The sequence below is a fragment of the Mesocricetus auratus genome, unplaced genomic scaffold (assembly GCF_017639785.1).
Source record: "Mesocricetus auratus isolate SY011 unplaced genomic scaffold, BCM_Maur_2.0 Super-Scaffold_100006, whole genome shotgun sequence".
NCBI classification, from domain to species: domain Eukaryota; kingdom Metazoa; phylum Chordata; class Mammalia; order Rodentia; family Cricetidae; genus Mesocricetus; species Mesocricetus auratus.
The window spans coordinates 10,470,228-10,478,042 of NW_024429190.1; the positions used below are offsets into that span (position 1 = coordinate 10,470,228).

Consider the following 7,815-nt stretch of genomic DNA (forward strand, 5'->3'; position numbering starts at 1 on the left):
ATACATCAAGACGAAGTCTCGATTTTAAATATCTATGCCCCAAATACAAAGGCACCTACATTCGTGAAAGAAACATTACTAAAGCTCAAAATGCACATAAAATCTCACACACTAATAGTAGGAGACTTCAACACTCCGCTCTCACCGCTAGATAGGACCTCCAGACAGAAACTTAACAAAGAAACAAAAGAATTAATAGAAGTTATGACCCAACTGGGTTTAACAGACATCTATAGAACATTCCACCCAAATACAAAGGGATATACCTTCTTCTCGGCACCACATGGAACCTTCTCTAAAATTGACCACATAATAGGAAACATAGCAAATCTCCACAGATACAAAAAAATTGGAATAACCCCCTGCATCTTATCAGACCACCATGCATTAACATTAGAATTCAACAATAACACAAATCGCAGAAACCCTACAAACTCATGGAGATTGAACAATGCACAATTGCACCATCCCTGGGTAAAGGAACAAATAAAAAAAGAAATTAAAGACTTCCTCGATTTCAATGAGAATGAAGACACAACATACACAAACTTATGGGACACTTTGAAAGCAGTGCTGAGAGGAAAGTTTATAGCACTAAGTGCCCACATGAAAAAACTGGAGAACAGTCATACTAGAGAATTAATAGCACAGCTGAATGTTCTAGAACAAAAAGAAGCAAACTCCCCAGGAGGAGCAGACGCCAGGAAATAATCAAATTGAGGGCTGAAATCAATCAAGTAGAAACCAGGAAAACATTGAGAAGAATCAATGAAACAAAGAGTTGGTTCTTTGAGAAAATCAACAAAATAGACAAACCTCTGTCCAAACTAACCAAAAGACAGAGAGAGAACATGCTAATTAACAAAATCAGGGATGAGAAAGGGGACATAACAACAGACTCTGAGGAAATCAAGAGAATCATCAGGGCATACTTTGAAAATCTGTACTCCACAAAATTTGAAAATTTAAAGGAAATGGACAATTTCCTGGATAGATATCACTTGCCAAAACTAAATCAAGAACAGATAAATAATCTAAACAGACCTATAACCCCTAATGAAATAGAAGCAGTCATCAAAAGTCTCCCAAACAAAAAAAGCCCAGGCCCAGATGGCTTCAGTGCAGAATTCTACCAGAAATTCAAAGAAGAGCTCATTCCAATACTCGTCAAAGTATTCCACACTATAGAAGCAGGAGGCTCACTGCCAAACTCTTTCTACGAGGCTACAATTACCTTGATACCCAAGCCACACAAAGACACAACTAAGAAAGAGAACTATAGACCAATTTCCCTCATGAACATTGATGCAAAAATACTCAATAAAATACTTGCAAACCGGATTCAAGAACACATCAGAAAAATCATCCACCATGATCAAGTAGGCTTCATTCCAGGAATGCAGGGATGGTTCAACATTAGAAAATCTATCAATGTAATCCACCATATTAACAATCTGCGAAAGAAAAACCACATGGTCATCTCACTAGATGCTGAAAAAGCCTTTGACAAAATCCAGCACCCCTTCATGATAAAGGTCCTAGAGAGATCAGGGATAACAGGAACGTACCTGAATATAATAAAAGCAATATACAGTAAACCAACAGCTAACATCAAACTAAATGGAGAGAAACTCAAAGCAATTCCTCTAAAATCAGGAACAAGACAAGGCTGTCCACTCTCTCCATATCTCTTCAATATTGTACTTGAAGTTCTAGCTACAGCAATAAGACAACAAAAGGAGATAAAGGGGATACAAATAGGAAAAGAAGAAGTCAAACTTTCATTATTTGCAGATGATATGATAGTTTACATAAGTGACCCAAAAAACTCCGCAAGGTTACTCCTAGAGCTGATAAACACCTTCAGCAATGTGGCAGGATACAAGGTAAACTCAAAAAAATCAGTGGCCCTATTATATACAGATGATGAAGTGACTGAGAAAGAAATCAGAGAAACATCACCTTTTACAATAGCCAAAAACAGCATCAAATATCTGGGGATAATGTTAACCAAGGAAGTAAAAGACCTGTATATCAAGAACTTTGCGTCTTTGAAGAAAGAAATCAAAGAAGATACCAGAAAATGGAAAGATCTCCCATGCTCTTGGATTGATAGGATCAACATAATAAAAATGGCAATCTTGCCAAAAGCAGTCTATAGATTCAATGCAATCCCTATCAAAATTCCATCACAATTTTTCAAGGACCTGGAAAGAACATTAATCAACTTTATATGGAAAAACAAAAGGCCCAGGATAGCCAAAACATCCCTATACAATAAAGGAACTTCAGGAGGCATCACCATACCTGACTTCAAGCTCTATTATAGAGCTATAGTCCTGAAAACAGCTTGGTATTGGCACAAAAATAGGCAGGTAGACCAATGGAACCGAATCAAAAGCCCTAATTTTAACCCACACACCTATGAACACCTGATTTTTGACAAAGAAGCTAAAACTGTACAGTGGAAAAAAGAAAGCATCTTCAACAAATGGTGCTGGCATAACTGGGTAATGGTATGCAGAAGACTGCAGATAGATCCATGTTTATCGCCTTGTACAAAACTTAAGTCCAAATGGATCAAAGATCTCAACATACATCCAGCCACACTGAAACTTTTAGAAGAGAAAGTGGGAGATACTCTTCAACGAGTTGGTACAGGAGACCACTTCCTAAACATAACACCAGTGGCACAGGCACTGAGATCAACAATTAACAAATGGGACCTTCTGAAACTAAAAAGCTTCTGTAAGGCAAAGGACACAATCAAAAAGACAAAAAGGCAGGCCACAGAATGGGAAAAGATATTCACTAACCCTACATCTGACAGAGGGCTAATCTCCAAAATTTACAAAGAACTCAAGAAACAAGTCTCCAAAACACCAAAGGATCCACTTGAAAGGTGGGGTACAGAGATAAATAGAGAATTCTCAGTAGAGGAGGCTAAAATGGCCAAGAGACACTTAAGAAAGTGCTCAACATCCTTAGCCATCAGGGAAATGCAAATCAAAACAACTCTGAGATACCATCTTACTCCTGTCAGAATGGCTAGAATCAAAAACACCGAAGACAATTTATGCTGGAGAGGATGTGGAGAGAGAGAAACACTCCTCCACTGCTGGTGGGAATGCCGACTCATACAGCCTCTTTGGAAATCAGTATGGAGATTCCTCAGGAAAATGGGAATTAATCTACCACTAGACCCAGCAATTCCACTCTTAGGCATTTATCCAAATGAGGCAGGTTCATACAACAAGGGCATCTGCTCCACTATGTTCATAGCAGCATTGTTTGTAATAGCCAGAACCTGGAAGCAACCTAGATGCCCCTCAACTGAAGAGTGGATAGAGAAAATGTGGTACATTTACACAATGGAGTATTACTCAGCAGAAAAAAACAATGGAATCTTGAAATTCGCAGGGAAATGGATAGCACTGGAAGAAACCATCCTGAGTGAGGTAACCCAGTCGCAAAAAGACAAACATGGTATGTACTCACTCATATATGGATTTTAAATATGGATCAGGATAGTGCCAGTCTGCACTTCCACAGATAGAGAGTCTGGGAAACAGGAAAGAACCTAAAAGATATGCATATATGCATAGTACCCAAGAGAAGAGGATGGAGACAAGATCCTCTGAATGGATGGGGAACAGGGCGAGGGGGGGTAGTGGGACCTGGGAAGAAAAGAGGGGGTAAAGAGGAAGGGAGTTGGTCATGGGGGAACAGGAAGTTGAGGGGGTGGGGGTAAAATAGGGGGAAGAGGGAATCATAGGATTGAAGACAGATCAGGCACCAGAGTGACCTCGAGTGATCTAAAGGTATAACATCAATTGGCAAGCTAAGCAATAGTGGAAGGACCACCTCAAATGCCCATTCCTGATAATGAACTTGATGTCTATAACTATCCGGGAGCCTTCATCCTGGGACTGATGGAAGCAGAGGCAAACACACAACTAAGCACTGAACTGAACCCAAGGAACCCAGTGACAGAGAGAGAGGAGTGATGAGCAAATTGGCAAAGAATGGGCTGGCAAAACCAGCAGAGACAGCTGATCTGAACAGGGGAGTGCTCTTGGACCCCAGACCGACAGTGAGGAGGCCAGAAAGGGACTGATCTGGACCCCCCAAATGTGAGTGTCAGTGAGAAGGCCTGGGCAACCTATGGGGCTCTGAGCTGTGGATCAGTGTCTATCCCTGGTATACAATCTGTCTTCATGTGCCTATAGCACAAAGAGAGATGCTCGCTCAGCCTGGACTCTTAGGGGAGTGCCTTGACCCTACCAAGTGTAAAATGACAGACTCTAGATATCCCCTATGTGGAAGGATTTGGCAATAGGGTGGGAGGGAGGGTGGAAGGGGAGTGCGGGAGGAGGGGAGGGAGAGGGAACTGGGGTTGACATGTAAAACAAGCTATTTAAAATTAAAATAAAAAATGATTTAAAAAAAAATAAATACCAAAAAAAAACTTAAAAACAAATGAATTAAAAAAAAAACCTCTCTCGTCACATATAGAAGAACCCAGCCCCCAAGGCTCAGGCTAGCCCAGTGTGGCTGCAGTGGTGACTAAGGATAGGCCTGTCTTCTCTTGCTGTCTGGTTGGGACACAAGAGTTGAATGAGGGTGAAGGAGCATGTCAGGGGAAAGGGATGGGCATTCGTTTGAAGCAGAAGTAATGTGGCCATCACCTACAAAGAGAGAGAGAAGTTTCTAGAAGGTAGCACATAGCTGATCTATAGTGAAAATGTGGTCAAAAGAGGGCAAAGTCAAGTGGTCCCAGCAGGCCTGGCTTACCCCAGAATTTCATCTTTTATACATTCCCTATACTTGTGGCTTTCCTTGAGCCTTCATGTGCATTTGCTGTTCCTGCCCCAGCAATCAGTGCATTTTTGGTTAGCCTTTGCCCTGTGGGCATCTGATGACCTCTTCTAGATCAGTTTAACTGGTGAGTTGGTGACTGCTCTGTTTCACGTCAATTTGATGCACGCCGGAGTCCGAGAGGAGAGAACCTCAACTGAGAAAATGTCTCTATGAGATCAAGCTATAGACAAACCTCTGGGGCATTTTCTTAATTAGTGATTGATATAGGTGGGCCCAGTCCATTGTGGGCAGTTCCATCCCTGGACTGGTGGTCCTGGATGCTATAAGAAACAGGCTGAGCAAGTCATGGGGAGCAAGCCAGTAAGCAGCGCTCCCCCACGGCCTCTGCATCAGCTCCTGACTCCAGGTTCCCGCCTTGACTTGCCTCAGTGATGGAGTGTGACCTGAGAGTTGTAGCTGAAATAAACCCTTCCTTACAAGTTGCCCTTAATCATGGTGTTTATCACTGCAGTAGAAACTCTAACTAAGCCACGCTTTTCAAGTCTGCAGAGCCTGGGCCATCCGCAGCTGAGGCACATAGCCTGCTTTGCCCACAGTGTCAACCTTGCTAGGACAATACATGCCCTAATTGTTCCTGGACCACAAACAAATCCCAGGGACCTGCTGTTACTTGACCTCATTTGCATTAGTTAGAAGGAAGCATAAGGAGAATGGCAAATGTGGTGACACCGTCAACTTTCTGTTCATCCTAACTTTTAAGAAGGAACCAGAGGGTAGAGAGATGGCTTCCTGCATGAGTGTGAGTGTGGATCCCAACACCAACACTGAAATCCAGACATTATGGCAAGTACCTGTCACCCCAGCTCTTGACGGAGAAGATGGGAGCATCTTGTGGGGCTCACTGGCCAACAAGAGTACCAAAATGGTGAGCTTATAGTAGAGATCAACAGAGGAAGATATCCCAATGTGTGAACCTCTGGCCTTCCATAAATGATTACAGGGGTGAGTATACATGAACAACCACATGTGTATACACACACACACACACATTCATTGTTAATAATTAACACTGATTGACTGATAACCAGGAAAAAAGTACAGGTGGCATGATCAGACTGAGGATGATGGGGGAAAGAAGGATGGAGTCAGAGAGAGATGCCAGCCAGCTTGCCAAGCAAGCAAGATGTGTAGAAAACGGGGTAACATTATTATCAAATTAGACAGTACGGCTTAGGGAGGGGTCATCTTCTTGGCAATCCACAGGTAAAAATGCCCAGGAGAACGGGATGTTTTCAAGAGATAAACACACTATGTCACAGGCAGTAGAGATCTCCCCACATCCACTCACACCATGCTAGATACCAGAAAGAGCTGCAGCAAACATGTAAAGTCACAGCAGAATCAAAAGACACCCCAGGGTCTACAGTCCCACGGCTCTGCCAAAGGGAGGTTAGCCCATCAGAGAGTTTCCCTCTGGTGGGCTGACACGTGGAACTTCTGTTGTCACCTGCTGTTCCTCTGACAGGGCCAGTGGCATGGGGGAAAGGGAAGAATATGCTTAACATAAAATACATTACTGAACACAGTCTTTGCTTTTAATTTTGAAAAAGATGTAGCTTTATGGAGAGAGCTGTCAGCTCAAGTCTGAATGTTAAATCAGGCACCGCGATCCACAAGCTGATGGATGAATGAATATATCAAAAACTAAGCTAAAACTGTGGCAGTTTTTAAAAGGAAATTGACATATGACTAATTCCAGAATGCTGGGCCCACCCCTTGCAGTGTGCTGGGGCCTGTGTCAGCCTCACCGAAAAGGTCAGCAAGGGTACAGGATGAGCAGCTCTACGGAGCTGCTGGTGGCCCCCTTGAATGCTAACAAATATAGACAAAAGACTCAGGGTGGGCTTGGTGTTTCTGCAAGAGTCCCAAACACAAGGGTCATCAAAATTCCCAGTGCTGGAAGCCAACAGCAGCATTTGTATCTCACAAATCCAGTGAATGAAGCCCACAGATAGTGGGTGAGGACAAAAAAGAAAGAACCTTGTCAACAATAGTAGATGAGTAGGAATACCCCATTACTGGGATCAGCACGGCTCCCATCCTACAGCAGGGATCCCAGGAATGGGTTGCCACAGCCTTGCTTTTGCTTGGGGTTTATAAAAGGACTTTGCAAAGGAAGGAGGGAAGCAGCTGTGGGGAGGCAGCCATGAGATGTTAATTAGCATGCTGTCAGTTGTCACCTTTTAGTTCTTTCTGTAGGGATCAGAATACCTTCAGCCACAGCTGCAGCTGGTCCTCTGGAAGGTCCTTGCCACAGAAGAGCATGTTCTTGTTATTGGCAAAGCTGTCACCATTTAATTGGTATCAGATTCTGACTTAAATTAGTAATGTTCTAAGCTGTAAAAAAGACAAAATCTAGAAGGGGGTTATCATGCTCATCTGGATAATGATGCTCCTAAAAACCATGGCTTATGCTGCAGTCAAACCTGAATGGAGCTGGGGGTCTGAAGAGTGTTTTAATATCAGACATGGAGATGCAAACTTTGGAGTTTGCCCTGCTGGTTTTCAGTCTTGCTTTGGTCCAGTGTTTCCTCGCTGTGCTCCCTTCCCTATGCTTTGGAAATATATGATCTTTTTTTTTTTTAATTTTACAGGGGATTGCAGTTAAGAGATTTCATGAGTCTTAGAAGAGACTTTGTACTTTGAAACAACTTTGGCACTGTTATTGACTATGGGGACTTCTGGAGTTGGACCAAGTGCACTTTGCATTATGATATTGTTACATGATTATGGGGTCCAGGGAGTGGAATGTGGAAGTTTAAACGTAATTGGTCACCATAACCTCATAAGGAATGGCACTATTAGGAGGTGTGGCTTTGTTGGAGTGGGTATGGCCTTGTTGGAAGAAGTGTGTCATTGTGGAGGCTGGTTTCTTATGCTCAGGACACCAGTGTGTCAGTCAACTTCCTATTGTCTGCAAGATATAAGACTCTC

General features: G+C 42.7%; 1 pseudogene; it reads left to right on the top strand.

The window, feature by feature from the left end:
* The first annotated feature begins 7,072 nt into the window (after window positions 1-7,072).
* On the top strand, window positions 7,073-7,214 carry LOC121141024 (annotated as a pseudogene).
* The last annotated feature ends 601 nt before the right edge of the window (window positions 7,215-7,815 follow it).